This window comes from Musca autumnalis, unplaced genomic scaffold, assembly GCF_047663935.1.
Source record: "Musca autumnalis isolate F117 unplaced genomic scaffold, ASM4766393v1 scaffold_4, whole genome shotgun sequence".
Taxonomy (NCBI): Eukaryota; Metazoa; Arthropoda; class Insecta; order Diptera; family Muscidae; genus Musca; species Musca autumnalis.
The window spans coordinates 173,483,099-173,499,635 of NW_027411977.1; the positions used below are offsets into that span (position 1 = coordinate 173,483,099).

General features: G+C 31.6%; 1 protein-coding gene across 1 annotated transcript in view; it reads right to left on the reverse strand.

Moving 5' to 3' along the window:
* LOC141400551 (organic cation transporter protein-like) overlaps positions 1-14,372 on the reverse strand; it is a 72,056-nt gene extending 57,684 nt beyond the window's left edge. The window contains exon 1 of the mRNA XM_073979761.1: positions 13,901-14,372. The gene's annotated coding sequence lies outside the window, so the exon portion shown is untranslated. The remainder of the gene's footprint in view (positions 1-13,900) is intronic.
* Between the last annotated feature and the right edge of the window lie 2,165 nt (positions 14,373-16,537).

The window sequence follows — 16,537 nt, forward strand, 5'->3', positions numbered from 1 at the left end:
TGTAGCTTAAAAAAAAATTTTTAATTTTTTTTTTTATGGAAAACTAAAAAATTTTGTCTTTTCTTCATATACTACAATTTGGCTCAAATTTGTTCTATCATAAAGGATTTTCGAAATATATTTATGTTTTTCCTGAGAAAATTTTTAAAACGACCCTATTATTCAATATTTTCTTTTACATTAAATTTTCAATAGCAACAATGTTGTTAGTCGTTGTAATTCATGCATCTACCATATATAAATGTGCCTTGGGTGGAGGTATTTGTATAAGTAACAATTCCCACTAAAACTATAAAGTACCTGATCGTTCTTATCTGAAATCATAAGAGGAAACCCCATCAACAAGAAGACCACAAACAACCAAATCTTTTCGGAACTCTCGGAAAACCATCATCAGCGAGATTGATAATATTGTACAGGCAATACCGTCAACCCAAGTAAGCGTGGAACGTTTATTTTCTACTATGAAGTACATTTTATCTGATCAGCGATAAATCTTGAACATATATTAATGGTAAAAGTCAATAGGGATTTCAATTATGAAAGTTGAGCTTTCTCCTGTCAAATTCTAAATCCTTTATTATTTTATATAATCTGTTACATACATATGTTTTCACATGTGAAGCTTTTATATATTAGTTACGTTTTTATAAAATAAATAAATGTTTTCATATTTACTGGTAAAATATAAATGATTTATACGATATTCACTCTTATTTTTATGGTTGTATTTTTCTTCATACCATTCATATTTAATATTTCTTTATAAACACCACTCAGGTGTACACAACCACTATTTGTTTTTTTAGGGTACATAATGGTGTACGCTACGTTGTTTTTTAATGTACACGCAACCTTTACGTACGTACGTTACCTAAACATTTCGGTTGGACAAAAATAGAAAGAGTTGACCTAGGTTGATGAATTTTTGCACAAGTACTAATAAGGGCATAAGAATGAAAAATTTCAATTCTGGTCCAGATCGGTTCAGATTTGGATATAGCCCCCATATATCTTTCCCCGATTTTGCTATAAATCGCTCAATTTTTTATGAATAGCCTTCAAATTTAACATGGGTTGTTTTCTCAGGCCACTGTTCAGTTTTACCGATTTTGATTTGATTTCGCAAAAGTCGGTACAGATTTGGATATAGCCTCCATATATAACTTTCACCGATTTTGCTATAAATCGATAAATTTTTGAAACATAGCCTTCAAATTTAACATGGGATGTTTTCTTAAGGCCTTTTTCAGTTTCACCGATTTTGATTTGGGTATAGCTCTCATATATATTTTCACTAAACACGCAATGTATGTGAAATATTGATTAAATTAGAAAAATATGACGTAATTATCCGTAATTGAGTGACATCGGGCGAAATTATTATTCAAACCTGAACCGATATGGACCAAAGTTGATATTTTTCATGCCTGTGCTTTTATAAGTACTTGTGCAAACATTCATCAACCTAGGTCAACGGTAAAACTGAACAGGGGCCTGAGGAAAATCTCATGTTAAATTTGAAGGCTATTCATCAAAAATTTAGCGAATTATAGCAAAATCGGGGGAAGATATATATGGGGGCTATATCCAAATCTGAACCGATTTTTACGAAAATCGGTGAATCTATTCTGGGGCCTAAGAAAATATCGATTAAATTTGACCGAGATATAGCAAAATCGGGGATAGATATATATGGGGGCTATATCCAAATTTGAACCGATTTTTGTGAAAATCGGAGTAGCTATTCAGGGGCCTAAGAAAATAACACGTACTAAATTTGAGGGCTATCCGGTCAAGTTGTAGCAAAATCGGGAAAAGATATATATGGGGGCTATATAAAATCTGAACCGATATATCTCAGAAGGTTGCAGGGATGGGCAGAATGTTTTTACACATTTCGTTTCGGAAAAGATGTCCAATTAACGGAAATCAAGAGCCAAGGTGGCAATCAAAAATTTAAATTTTTAATTCTTGATGACGGTACTTTGCCCATGCGCAGTAGATGTCAACTTTTTGTACTAAAATTTTATATTTATTATCAACAAACTTTTCAGAAAATGTTATTTTAAATGTCGTCTAATTTTCATATGATTATCGCTTTAGATTACCTGGGAAATATTTTTCATATTTAAAGAGCTATAACTTCATTATGGGCGCACATATCGACAAAATTCTTTCAGATTCGTTGTATCGGATGTGTTTACTGTAAGAAAAAAACATAAACATATGTAAAAGTTAACATCACATTTTTTGATTTTTGTCCACGCGGCAACACTGTGCGTGGTTGTTACTTTACAATGGTGGTTGCGTACCAAACATGTACGTTACGATTTTCGTTGGGTACATGTACATAAACACTAACACATTTTTTAAAGTTTGTGTACATGTACGGTACCTTATCGTAGAGTAACTTTTCATGCTAGGTACGGTACAAAACGTTATTGTACGGTACCTTAATGTATCCCAGCAAAAAGTTTGCATCCGCGGATGCAGTTGAATCACTACAAGTGTACGGTACATTTGCCGTTGGAGTACATCTTTTCCTATGAATTCACTTAAGAATTTTACAAGAGAGCGCGCAGCTAGGATGTACTCCATTTTGCTTCCACAGCACACAGCTAGGATGCACTCCATTTTCGATCCAAATCACAGCTTTTGATGTAGTGTTTTGGATTGAATTTAAAGGCACTCTTCGGATTGCATTTTCAATCAGTCTAAAGATGCAATTAAAATGCAAGCCATTGCGAAATATCACAAAATAAATAAAATGCATTTATTATTTGTATAAAACAAGAACACAAAGAACTTTATTACATAAACACGAATTAAAAAAGTTTCCATTAAATTCAATCACATTTGAGTTTACTTTCTCCGTTCTCAAATTAATACAAGCGCATCTGATTTTCTTTCATCATCCTAATGTTTTTTATGTTGCCTTCTCATCACTAGTTCAGCTTTCGACATGGACTCCAACTCCACTGCATTCAAAATTTCCGTCTCGTGAATTACTGCAAAAATGTTCGCAACTTAAGTTGTTATTTCTTTATTTTATAACTAATTCTTTGAAATATATACACTATTGCTTATCTTTTGAAGAAATGTGTAACGATCAACCAACTGTTTTTTTTTTTCTGTAGGGATCTCTACAGCAAATGCTTATAAAATGTATCGAACGGAGTGCATTTTTCGTAACTCTGTTGGACTACATCGAAAGATGTTGTGAAATCATAACTCCAATTGCACAACATCCAAAATTTTTTGCTGGGATGTTTTCGAACGCTGATAAAAACTGCAATGAAAAACTTGTATGCAATCGGTGCGAAAACTTTATAACGGTAAGGGAAAAGTGATAATGCATTTCTTAATTTTCCGAAAAAAACTGGCCAAAAAAAAAAACAACAATACTATAATTGTGTGGCAAGTTTCCACCATATCTACATTTTTGAAAATATGTATGTTAAGATTCCTTGGAATCCTTATACTTTATGTATATCGTGTCTTTGGCAACTTTACTGACTAGAATGCAAGAACTATTTTTGTTTTAATTAATTGTCTTTATGGCGTCAATCAAGTTGTCTTTATGGCGTCTTTGGGGTGAATTTGGTCCATTTTTCAAAAATTGTTACAAATCTCCTATAAAATTTGATCGTATCAGATCAAAATATTATACAAATTTGTTAGCCATAAAATTTTACTATACATCTAAAATCTAAATCTTCTATCTAAATTATTTCCAGGAAGTATGGACTTGTCCATGAAAAAACTTGTACCGTCATAATGGGGGCAACGAATACAAGTACTAGCAACAAAAATCAAAGCGATTCGAGAGCAGCTGTTAAACTTCACTTATCCGACATTTTATGTGGGAAGTATTTAAAGGAGTGGCCCTATATAGTCCATAGTCGACTCTGAACTATGTTTGGTAGAAGTTTTAACATGTGCAAAGTTCGGGGCAAATCGGTAACTGCTTTTTTCCAAAAAGTTTGGAACTTTTGTAGGAGAAGTTGGCCGATATGGCCCATCATCGAACTTAAACCAAGTTTGGACAAAATATTACGAAGGCCGAATCGTTTGATCCGTTCAAGAGTTATCGTGCGCCCCAACTAGCCCGACAGACGGACGGACATGGCTAAATCGACTTCAAATTGTCTGAAACGGATTTCGTCCAAACGGGTCTCAAACCATTATTTCGAGAAGGCACATTTTGATCGCATGAAAATGTATATTAGGGTTATGACTTTTTGACCTTTTTTCTCAAACATGATTTCCAGTAGCAGGAATGAACGAACTTTTGCTTATTAATGGCTAAACTAAGTTTCATTTAATGAAGTATTAAATTAAAAATAATTTAAGAAAATAAGCTACAGTGTTTTATTTATAAAACATAATGGAATCTATCAAAAAACGCTTGCGTTTAATTTTGCCACCATTTTTAATTTAAATTAAATGCAAGCGTTTTATTTGAGAGAAATTTTTTTCCAGCTTTAAGTGCATTTATAAAAAACCAGTAGCTTATTTTTTTAATTATTTTTAACTACTTTATATACAGAAATTTTGACCACTGAGAACCTCATAACCAAATTACAACCAATGTTGGTCGTAAATGTAGATAAAAACTTTAAAATGCCCTGAAATCGCATGCCACCTTTATATGGGGGCTATATTAAAACCTGGACCTATGTCCAGAATTTTTGTTGGGGAGGTGTCTGTACCATTGGGAACTCCAAATGCCAACATTTGGGCTAAGAATGAAGATAAAATCCCCCAAAATACCTGAAATCGGGTGGTACAGTTATATGGGGGATAGAGGAAAAATGGATCCATATTGGCATTGGTTTCATATGCATGTATTGTCATCCAAATCTGAAAAGTGTGCAAAGTTTTAGTTCGAATGGTCAACTGCAACTGTGTTAGATTTTGAGTAAATAGATTTGAACTAAACAGATATGAAACAAAACAAGTTAAATAAAACACTGTAAAAAGGTTCCGCACAAACCACTTGCAAATTATATATTTACGAAATACTATCCCAGCAAAAATTCGGATCCGTTAGTCATTATGTAACCCTTTACAATATAATGTAAACAAAAATAACTACTTATATTACTCCTTACTAAGTTATGAGTACGGTGGCACAGAGCGAGTGTGTCCGACTACAAAGCGCAGAGTTGTGTGTTCAACGCTGGCGGCCGGCCGTGTACTTTTTGTTAAAAAAAAACCAAAGACAGTTGGTGGTGCACATGTAAACTTTTAAACAACCCTTAATGTTCGTGTGCGTAGTCGAGTGTGTTATTGTGTTCGTCTACAAAGCAGAAGTTCGTGTATTCAAATCCAGGAAATAGCGAAATAAAATAAAAATATGAAGTGTGTTGAAATTTAAAGCGAATTCCACCTAAACTGTGCTCTAAACATAAAATAAATATTTTTTATCATATAGCTTATTTTTCAACTTCCAGTAGCCGTAGAATAACTAGTTATTCTAGTGGTCATAGAATAACTAGTAATTCTGTGCGACATGCCCTTGCTAAAATAATGGGTTAGTAGGGGGATTTGTATGTAGTTACGGCTGCCAAAAATCCCTTACAAAACCAATTATTTTGTGAGGATTTTTTTGCTGGGATGGAATGAAAAAAATCTGAAAAAAATTATTTCCTGTTGCACGAATTTTATTTCATTTAAATATTGAAAATGGTTACGCACAAACCACTTTCAATTCATATGATATATGGAAAAAGCTATATATGATATATATGATATAAAATGATGTGATGATAAAATTAGTGAGAAACAAACGGTTATGTCATTTTGCTTATGTCGTGTATCTGTAAAGTTTGTTTTCAGTCATATATCTGCTTTCAAAAAATGTACCAAAGTTCTGAAAAATAAAAATTTTGGAACAATTTTACTTTACGCTGAAAGTTTTTCTAGACTGAATATGATATTGGGATATGTTGTAAAAAAGTTATAACCCTAGTGTATATACTAGTGTTATGACTTTTTTACAACCTCGTATACCGGTATCATATTTTTATGAGCTTTTACCTAAGATTAGAAAAAAAAAAACTTAATTATAATGTGATTTAATAAAATAGTTCACGCTCAAAAATCTTTTTAAAGTTTTTATATATGAGCTTTTTTGAAACATTTTTGGAGTCACTTGAAGCACATGTATAACTCAAAACTAGTTTTAAAGCCACACGACATAACCAAAATGACATAAGCTTTTGTTTCTCACCAATTTTATCGCCATATTATTACATATACAGTGAGTGTCAAAAATATTCGGTTTTAAATTTCACCAATAATAACAGCTCAGTATTTTAGAAGCCCATGCCCAATATCCAAAAAACCAAATACTTAAAAAAATGTTGGTCCTGTGGCAATTAAAAAGTGTATGTAAGATGGATCCATGGCAACCCTATAAGCGAGAATAACAAAGAAAACGTTGTTAACCCTGTTTTCTATGCGTCAAAAATATTCGGTTTTTGTATATCATTTATATCATATCATTTTATATCATATATCATATGTATATCATTTTATATCATATATAACTTTATTCCACATATCATACAAATTAAAAGTGGTTTGTGCGAGATCTTTTCCAATATTTAAATGGTATAAAAGCTATTTTAGTTATTAATAGCCAAAAATTCATTCGTCGTGAATTTTTTGAGAATTTTTTTTCCATTTCAAATTTTTTTCAAAGTGGGGTGTGCGTGACCTTTTTAATAATTAAATGAAATGAATGCTATTTTTGGAATTAACAGGCAAAAGTTCATTCATTCCAGCTACAGGACATAATTTTTGAGAAAAAACGTCAAAAAGTCATAACCCTAGTATATACCCTCGTTAGCATAAATGCTAAGGGTATAATAACTGGTAATATTAAACATAAATGTACACAATTTATAGAAAAATATCTACTACTACTCACCATTATTTTGAAACATGTAACTTTTGAACAAATAAAAGAATATTGAATATCGTGTTTTGTTTTGTTATAATAAAACCACAAAATTTTTCATTTTATTTTGTTTTTGTTTTTTTTTTTCTGAATCCAACAAATTGAACGTTACATAAAATTCCTAAAATTAATAATTATATGATTTGTTTGTTTATATTATTTTTGTTTGGTTGTTGCATCATTATTACTTTGTTGTTTGTTGGATATGCTTGTTGTTTTTGCACTTCCTTTTGTTATCATATCATTCTTTTATCGAATTTCTTTCGAATTTGTTGTTTGTCTTGAATACCATTTATGTATGTATGTAAAATTGTATTAAGTATGTTGTATTTGTATGTAAACGTTCGCGCATATATATTTTCTGTATTTTTAATGCTAATTGTATATAGATATAGATTCTATTTATTCCTTTCATTCTTCTTCTTCATCCCTTTGTTTGTAGTAATGTCTGTGTGTTGATGGTGGTGGTAGTGGTGCTGGTGAAGGTATTGTTGGTTATTGTTTGATGTATAAAAAACGTTTTTTTTTCTAGATCAGGATACGATTGGGATTATCCGGTTCTATACAAAACAATAACAACGTTTATTTTTACAAAGGTTTCAGATGAAGGAGAAAGGAAGAAACGAATTCAATTTAAGGCTGAACTAAACTAAAATAAACAATTGTTCTGTTTTAATCACTACAAATTGTGGTTGTGGTTGTGGTTGTTTGATTAATAAATTGCATTTTGTTTGTTTTATTTGACTACATAGATGTGAGTTATAATTTATTTGTGTTAGTTTGTAGTTGTGACCGTGTGGAATAAGAAATTATTTTGCTATTTACGGTTGTGTTCTTGCCGGTGATTTAATCTAAGATTTTATTCGCCTAAAACGTGAATGTGTGTGTATATGAGTGGGCTTTTTAATTTTTATGTAGAGTAATAATGTTACAAAAACAAACTAAATTATTGCGAAATGTCAGACAGAGCAAATGATACGAAACTTAAATGATTTTGAAAACCCAAAATCAGTCTCAAATTTTTTGCTTCAACTAAAATCAAAAACTAATTTTAAAAATTTGCTTTTATGCTTTACTACGTTTTTAACAAAACCATGTTTATGTGGTTATTGTTGTAGTTGATCACCTTGTTTTGCTTAATTTCTCTTTGACTACTTAAAAATAAATGTTTTTTTATTCAACAAATGAAATGTTGTAAAATTTTCCTCAAAATGTTTTATGTATATTAAAAAAAGGAAAAATATTTTGTATTGCTTTTAGTTTTTATTTCGGCTTTGATCCAAAATCATTGTTATTTCTTTTTTTTGGCACAAAATTACTTATTAATTTTCTCAAATGTATGTATGTATATAAAACACAAACCATTTGTATGGATATTATCTTGTATTTTATTATCTTTGTTATTCAAAAAATTTCATATTTTTCCGCCTTGTTGTGAATATATATGTATGTGTGTATATGTGAGTTTGAGTATTAATAATATTGTTATTGTTTCTGTTTTTTTTTTTTTTGTATTTATTTTGTAAATAATATATTGAATAAATATAATAATAAACTGTAATCATTTGAATAATACATAAATAGCAGTCTCTTAAAAAATTAACACAATATGATTTTGGTTTGTTTAATTATTATTATTTTTCTTTTTTGTTAATTTTTAATTTTCTTTACTATAGTTTTTATTATCATTTATTGTTTCTATTATTTATTATATGTAAGTATGTTTATTTTAAGCTCATTGCAGATACAAATTCTTATTTAATATTTGAATCCTTTGTAGATTTTAAAATTAATCTGCAGATCATATGATCCTCTCGATTTAAATGAAACAAATTTATGTTAAATTCATTATTTTTCTAAAAAAGAATATTTTCTATAAAAAATTGTTCTAATGTTTGCTTTATAATAGAAACACAAATTCGAAGCATTCCAATGTTTTGATCCCATTTTTAATCGTTTTCATTATTTCTCCATTTCTGCGATTCTTAGGATTTCGTTAGGGAGTTGTTTCAAGTATCAGATTAATAACCGACAGCACATGTCTGATTTGCTTATCCCGTTGCTTGAGTGGCATTTGTATAATATGTACCACAAGTACCCTTATATTATGAATTCCAATTTTTCGACGAAAAAAACTGATATTTTTCTGTCCACATTTTATAAATTCTGTAGACTTTGTCAATTAGTCAGTGGTTGAAGGGAGAATCGCATTCAGGTATGTTCTAAGACACAAATCATGTCTAACTTCACGCCTCAAAAAATTATCTCTTAAAAATTAACAAACAACAAAAACAAACCACTCTAAAGTACAATACGTATAAAAACAAATGTCTTCAACAAGACAGCTTTATTTGCGTTCATACTCCCACTGAAGACAAGGTCGAACAGACCAAAGATATATTCCACGAGCGCTTAGAAGAATTATTCTTGACAAATTTTATTTTTTCCAATTGGCGAATTTTATGCCCAAATTGGAAAGGAGAATATCTTTGGTCCTTCAGTCAAGAAATTCAGTCTCCTCAATGAAACATCTGACAATGGAATGTGGCTGATAGACTTCGCAGCAGCAAAACATGGTAGTTAGAGTACCAGATTTAAGCATCTCGACATCTATCTCCAGACCAAAAAATAAGAAATCAAATTGATCACGCTGTGATAGATGGAAGACATTTATTGATCGTGTTGAATGTACGTTCGTTCCGAGGAGCAAATATAGATACGGAAAAGGTACGTATCCAAAAGGTACGTACCCGATTAAATATTGCAAATTAAGAACGAACAGACACAACACGGAAGTTGGACATCGGTAAGCTGCAATCACAACAGATAGCCACAGCATATTCCACTCAACCGACCCAAATTGCTTAATCAAAGCACCCCTCGTCCCGATAACATATCAGCACAGTGGCAAAGTATTGGCCACTCCATGCAAACAGCCGCGAAATCCATACTTGGATTCCAGAGACCTCCACCAAGGAACCCGTGGTATGAGCAGGAGTGTCGTGCTGCCACCGAAGAGAAAAATGCGGCATATAGAGCTAGTCTACAATCATTAGCAATGCGTAGCGTAGAGGAAAAGAGAGAGGAGAAACTTACTTTCCGCTGAAAAAAGAAAGAAATGGAAAAGACGGGAGTGTGAAAAAATCGAAATGCACAGGAGCCGAAAATTATACCAAAGAGTGAAACATCAAACTGATGGCGTTGGTAAAGGCACATCCTCATACAGTAGAGAAAGTGTGTCAGGGTATAGAAGGAACAAAACTGTTTGTACCCAATACCAGCGAAGACGACGAAGATACCAAATATCCAATACCAGAAGATGATATTGAATATATACCACTCGGCCAAGATGAGATAAAGGCAGCAAAAAATAACTAAAGAATAATAAGGCAGCAGAATCCAATGACTTACCAGATGAGCTGTTCAAAACCGGAAGCGACACGCTGATAAGGTGTATGCATGGTACACAACGATTGGAACCTGAGCATCGTGTATCCCATCCACAAGAAAGGAGATAAATCTATGTGCTCTAATTATAGGGACATATGTCTGCTTCCCATTGCTTATAAGATAGTGTCAGGGATATTATGCGAACGACTAAAGGTCAACGACATAATTTGGCCATACCAATGCGACTTTAGACATGGCAAATCCACCATTAACCAAATCATTACCCTGCGGCAAATCCTAGAAAAGATAAGATCGACACTTACCATCTTTTTGTCCATTATAGAGCAGATTTCGACAGCCCCTTACGTTCAAAGGTATTACAAGCGATGTCTGAATTTGATATCCCCGCAAAGCTCATCTGGCCTTAACTAATACCCTGTCCTCAGATAAAATAGAAAAAAACCTCCCCGATCAGTTCAGTACCAAAAAAGGTTTCAGACAATAAGACAGCCTTTTGTGTGATCTCTTCAACATGCTCCTGGAAAAGGTTATACGAGATGCAATCGTCAAAAGAAATGACACAATATATACACCGATAGCCACATGTTACTTGTTTATACTGACGATATTGATACCTAACAGTAAAAGAAGTAACTGATACTGATTGAGAAGGTTGAAGGAGAATCTGACCCACTTTAGTCTGGCAGTAAACGTTGATAGAACTTGGACCAACTGTGGAAGTTGGTTCATATAATTTTAAGCTTGTTAAAGACTTCGTCTACCTCGAGCTGTGTCTGCTATACAACGATATCAGTACACATAAATGTATCAAAATTCAACGATTGCGTTGGCTAGGCCATGTCATAAGAATGAGCTGGGCGCATTGCGATACATGCAGAACTACAAGGCCCATGCTTCGATGGAATAAACAAGTGAAAGACGAGATCGAAAAGCGCGGTATTTAAAATTGGAGAAATAAAGCAACAAGTAGAGAGGAATGGTTTTTTTTTAATTCGGCTTATAGGACAAATGTTCTGTATAGGGCCAACTAAGTAAGTAATATAAATGTCGTGGTCGAAGTAATGAACAAGAGAGTGACAACATTGGGGCCAACTCATACGCAAAAACGATTACATTCTGTCTTTCACAATGTTTTCACTCCACTTCGACTGTATGCAACAAAATGTCGAAGCGTCACACTGAAACATAAGCTTTGTTCCTTTACTTTTTTAATGGTAAAAGTGGTAAAAGAGAAAACTGTCAAAATTGCTCAAAATTGTTCTCTCATGAACAATTTTACCAGAAAAGTAAAGAAACGAAAAAATGGTAGATCTGGTAGCAATGTCAAAAAGAAACATAAAAATTCATTTTTCTTCTTTTATTTCACAGTTTTTAATTTTGTTTTGTCGGCGTTCGTCTTTTTCTTCTGTTTTTGTTAATTTTTCTTCTTCATTGTTAAATAATCGTCAAATAAATGTCGAAAAATCGGTTCTACCATTTTTTACCTGAAGAAATTTGTCTGGTAGCCTGTGGTAGAAGAGAAAGGCATTTTTGCTCTGTCTCCTCTCTCACTCTCTTAAAAACTGCTTCCAGTTTTACCACTTTTTGGGGTTAAGGAACGCTTTGCAGGTTACAAATGGTAACCACAGGCAAGTAAAGGAAGACAACTATAATGGAACTTATATATGGCATTGATTACGATATATGTGGCAGTTCGAGTACTGTTTTGAGGATACAAAAAAAAAAACTTCTCAACAATTAACAATTAACACATATAGGAAAGCCAGAGGTTCTTGTGATGATACCATAATTAATGCTCGATCCTAAAAAAGATCAACACTTGGGATAAATAACACCAATTTACCGATTTCGCAGAATATGCGGTCATACAAATGGCAAGACAATGAAACAGTGTGGGGGATTTGGTTGCATTTGTGAATAAAATGACATAATCTTCCATATTTTTTTAGGGTAACAACAAGTATGAAAAGTTTTATAGCCTGTTTATGTATGGCGATAAGAAAGTTAAAGCGTTAGATATACTACTAAACTCGTGTGTGTTTTTCAAAATTGTTTTTGTTTTGAAGCAAAAGCAAAGAAAAATATATTTCGAAAACTAACCTTTCGTATCGACATACATAACATTTTCGTATCGACATACATAAACATGCTGTTAATAAAATTAATTTGTTAACAAAAAGTATTAAAAAATTAAACTCTTTCTTGACTTACTACGTATTGCAGTGCTTCTTTCAAAGAGAAAGCAACGGGTACCTTATAAAAAATTCTTGCTGGTTGTTCTTACATTTCGGAACATGTTCACTATGCTGTTACATATAAAATCCTGAGAAACAACTCCAATCCGAATCCTTAAAATATTTCGAAAAATTGACTAAATTGTTGTGGTGTTATCTGTTATAATAATTTATAGGTGTGTTTTTATCCATTGCAACAATCGATTTTATAAAGCGTTAAAGAACTACAAAAAAGTTTATTATTTCATTGTTGTGGATATTTTCTTTTCTTATAGGGTGCAGAATTAATATTGAATAAAATCATAACATCGAGTGAAGGCTAAAATAAAAGAGGAGAAAATTATTTAAATTTCATCTATTATTGACTACTTGACATTTAGACACTAAATTTTTTTCTTGTTGTGGTTCCTTTTGTGGTTTTGTTTTGGTACATTAACATTCAATTAATACACCGAAAATTTTAAATATTTCCGTAAAACAAAATGTAGAAACATTTTTTGGTGAATGTTTTTGATGTCATCTACATATTTGTTGTTTTAACAGTGTTAATCATTTTGTTTTTTTTTTTTTTGTTACATATAACTAAACACTTTGTTTGGCACATTTAAATACATCTTCATTGATTTTTTGCTTTGTTGTTGTTAATTTCTATATAAATACATTACACAATACAAGAGATGTAAGTATATTTAAGTGTATACCTAGACTGTTTGTTAATAACTACTTGGAATTGTTTTAAAAACAAATTCAAGGTTTCTAATTCTTTATTGTTGTTTTTTTTTTTAATTTTCAATATAAGTTTGAGATTTAATTAGCTTTGTTGCTGTTGATTTTTTAAAAGTAATATATTTTTTTTAAATATACAAGTTGATCCCAATTGTTCAGTTTTATTTTTCATTTCTTTTTTATATATTTCAAAATTCTTATGGTAAGGTGATGTAGTGTAACCGATATTTAATGCTTTTATAATCAATGAAATCCTTTCTAAATTGTCTTGAAATTGCATTTTGTTTGGTTTGGTTTTCTATGATCTTTTTTTTTTTGTAATGTGGATTGTTTTCAATTTACTGCAAGATAGATATATGTATGTATAATATATGTATGTATTTCTCAACATGGTATGTAAGTCATTATTGATCCTCAAGGGCCAAAAATATCCTCTAATACATAATTAAAATAATATTTTGTTTGTTTGTTTTAGCCGATATCTAAACAATATTGTCTTCTCAACCACTTTACGTGAAATGTGTTGCATTTTTATTTCTTATTGATGTGATTTACTTACAGTAATATTTTGTTGTTGTTCGTTTTAGTTGTTGTAAATATACATTCTGCATTTAATTATTTGTTATTCATAATTTTGTTATTGGTTTATGTATTATCTTTATCTTTGGGGTTGTAGTTTTTTCAGTTTTTCAGTTTGTTAGTTTTATTTAAATATGTTTTCTTGTTGTTGTTGTTATTTAATTGGAAACCGTGTCAATGAATACATATTTATTCCATTGTTTTTTGTGATTTTTTTTTTTTTTTTTGCTTTCTTTGTTATTAGATCTAATATTTTGCAACAAAATGTAAATAAATATTGTTTTCACTCTGAAATTCGTGATTTATACTTGTGGATAATATTTTTCTTTGATGCAAAGGAGAGACGTCACAACAAACAAAATATTGTCCGAAAAATTCAAAGATGATCAGTACCGGCTATACAACGAAATCCGCCTAGTTAAACGTATCGAGTTACTTCGATTGTATTGACTAAGCCATATGATGAGAATGAGTGATAATTTACCCAGTAAAAGGTCGGATGGAATAAAAAAGTGGAAGAAGAAATCATCATATTAAAAATAGAAAAACAAAGTAAGGAAAGTAAGGATACTTAGTGAAATGAAATAATCGGGTTTTCGAGTATTCGGTTTTGGTCTAAAACTTAAAACTCGATTTTCGGTTAATTTTTTTTTTCGATTTTCTATGACTATTCTAAAAGTCGACTTTTGAGTTTTCATTAACAACCGAAACCCGGATATAATCTTTGGTGCGATCCAATAGTCCGATACGATATAGTCGACTCCGTCTTTTAGGACTAATAATCGATTAACCAGGAGTTGGGAGCTTAGCGTTGCAAAGCCAATGACAGAAATAGTGTTATATATATGTGACAGAGGTAGTGTTCCAATGTTTCGTCCTGGGGCCTAATTATGTGATTCGATATCGAGTTGTTTCGAACCGAGTACTCAAAGTTGGGATGACAACATTCGTTATCGAGTAAAATTATCGAGTTATTGAGCATAAATTTGCGAGAAATTACTCGTAGCTAAATTGCCTATCGTAAACTAACAAAAAGAAAGATTTCTTATTGTCTTTTTGTTTAAAATGTAAAAATTGTTGTTTGTAGACGGTTTATAAAAGAAAAATAAAATTAGTAAATAAATCTCAGCATTTTTTACACAAAATGACAAGAAAAATTGGCAAAAGTCCTTTGCACTGGTTTTAGAAATAGTAATAAAATTAGAATTAAAATAAATATACAAATTTATGCATTCATTAGCCAAAATTGACTGTTTGCAGTCTTTGAATAAAATTTGAAAAAAGTAAGCATTTCCGAAAAAAATATTAATAGCCTTTAATACAATCATGGTACAATTAGAAAGGTAGATGCCTCAGCCCAGCTGATCGAATCTAAAACGTCAAAAAACTAGGAATTCGCCATGAAAAATCAAAACAAAAAACCATATGATTCGGTAAGAGAGAGATAGCATGTCTACACTTTATAGACCACCACAAGCGATAAAAAGAGACAACAAGAGACCATTTGGCGAAAATTTTGACAGTTTACATTACAAAAAGAGTTGCTTTGTTGTAGCAATTCGCCGATGCATCTACCTTTCTAATTGTACCATGAATAGAATACATCCGGCGTTGTTTACCAAATGAAAGATTCTCTCAGAGAGGCTAAGCAAAAAACTCACCAAATTCTCTCTCATTTATTTTGAGAGAGAACTATTAAGGTAGATGTATTAGCAATCTGTTACAACAATGTCAAAAAGGTTTTGTAAACATAAATAATTTTCTTATTTTCTAAGCACTTCTTCATTCCGAAATTATTATTCAATGTATTGTTTAACAAATTCCACAAATATTTACATTTTCTCATTCATAATTTTTTTTTTAGTTTTTGTTTTAAAATAAACACATTTTTTGGCGTCTACCTTTATAATATTCCTTGAAGATTACCTGATCAATTACCGGTTACTATCGAAAAAATCGATAACATTTCTTGAACGTTTTCGATCGAGTCTTGTCATGCCGTTTTTTTATCGTGTCGAAAACTTATTCACGAGCAAATTCTCGATCGAATCGAATGTTGTAATTAGGCCCCTGTTTTCTGCACAATCCGCCTTGTGCTAGGTGTCCCTTAAGGATGCCTGTCAGTCTATAAATGTCACTTTTTCTCAATAATAGTACGTGATTTGTTTTGTCCTCATCTCGGTTTCCCTATCGGATTTTTTTGTGTTTTTCCTTTCTCTTCATTATTCCCATGCTTTTTACTCTAGTCACGCCGCTTTTAAAGGCTTAGCATTATTTAGGCTTACTGTTGTTTGCTCTATGGCGTGTTTTGCCCTGGTACCCATATAATGTATGCTGAACCATGATATGAATATTCGTTAATTGATTTTTTACACTCCAGTTTTTGATTTCACTATCTTATTTGTTATAGCTCTAATTGCTGTTTTGTTGTCCGTTAGGATGTTTACGGTGGTTGGCTTTATGTTAGCGTTAAACCAGTGCAGACACTGTGTAATTTCTCGGGCATCCTCCTAAAGGATTGTGTTATGATTCGGCAGTAGGAGAGAGATTTTTGTTTCCGATTCTTTGATATAGAGACCAACTCCCGTCCTCCCCCTAACACAGCCACATATGTAAA